A 1,589-nucleotide genomic window follows, 5' to 3' on the forward strand; every position below is an offset into this window, starting at 1 on the left:
ATAGATAGATAGATAGATAGATAGATAGATAGATAGATAGATAGATAGATAGATAGATGGAGTGAAAGCGCGTCAGACAGTGAGCAGTTCACCATACTAGCGTTGCGCTCACATGCGTTTTAGATAGCCAGCAGTGTCACACGCCTATTGGTACACGAGGTATGCCGCGCGACTGATAGACACGGCGCATGCGCAGTCCGGCACGCAGCCCCGCGACAGGTTGCAGCACAGGTCATATAGCTCAAAATCATTGCGCTGTTGCAAGTTTTGCGCGACGGCCAATCGTTACGATAGACGGCAAGTACATATATACGACACACGGGCGACACGCGCGTTGGTGGAGAGCTGAGACGCCTGCGGGATGCGCTGAATGTTGCAGCCACACGCACGCACGCACTCACGTACGCACGCACACACGCACGCACGCACACACGCACGCATACGCGCACTCACGTAGTACACGCATACGTGCACTCACTCTCGTACGCACATACGCACGAGCCACGTACGTGTACGTACGCACGCACATACGCACGAACGCACGCACTCACATAAGTACGCACTCGCATACGTACGCACCCACGCACGCGCCACGTACGTGTACGTACGCACGCACATACCCGTGTGTTATCAACAGCGTGATGTGACGCGTATTTATGTTGACATCGTCGTCACCGAGTGTCGTAACGTGCTGCCTACAGCCTCCTCTAACCTGTTACGGATAACTACAGGCTACTTACTATACGTTCTACTATAGCCTAATACGGATCACAGTCAACGGCCTATTAACGACTGCTATAGGCTAAAATGGCCTACCGTGGCATACGCGACTGAATAATTTAGAGCTTTGCAGACAGCTACTGACTACTCCAGTGAATTACGAATTACCATAGCCTACATCGGACTACTATAGCCATCTATAAACTACAGTGGAGAAGCAACGGATGATAACTGATGAAGCAACGGATGATACTCTAGTCTGCAGGAGCCAAGGAGGTTAGGCGGCGAGTGCTGGCACGCCACACCTGTAGCAGCTGCTGTTGCCTATACTACAAGCGACCAAAGTGCAGTGACCAGCGACCAGCGACCAGAGTGCTAACAGTACTACAAGCGACCAGAGTGCAGTGACCAGTGACCAGCAACCAGAGGACTAACAGTACTACAAGCGACCAGAGTGCAGTGATCAGCGACCAGCAACCAGAGTGCAGTGACCAGCGACCAGCAACCAGAGGACTAACAGTACTACAAGCGACCAGAGTGCAGTGATCAGCGACCAGCAACCAGAGTGCAGTGACCAGCGACCAGCGACCAGAGTGCTAACAGTGCTACAAGCGACCAGAGTGCAGTGACCAGCGACCAGCGACCAGAGTGTTAACAGTGCTACAAGCGACCAGAGTGCAGTGACCAGCGACCAGCGACCAGAGTGTTAACAGTGCTACAAGCGACCAGAGTGCAGTGACCAGCGACCAGCGACCAGAGTGACAACAGTGCTACAAGCGACCAGAGTGCAGTGACCAGCGACCAGCGACCAGAGTGACAACAGTGCTACAAGCGACCAGAGTGCAGTGAATCGAGTAAGTATCGTACGT

This window comes from Priapulus caudatus, unplaced genomic scaffold, assembly GCF_000485595.1.
Source record: "Priapulus caudatus unplaced genomic scaffold, Priapulus_caudatus-5.0.1 Scaffold1037, whole genome shotgun sequence".
Classification (NCBI taxonomy): Eukaryota; Metazoa; Priapulida; class Priapulimorpha; order Priapulimorphida; family Priapulidae; genus Priapulus; species Priapulus caudatus.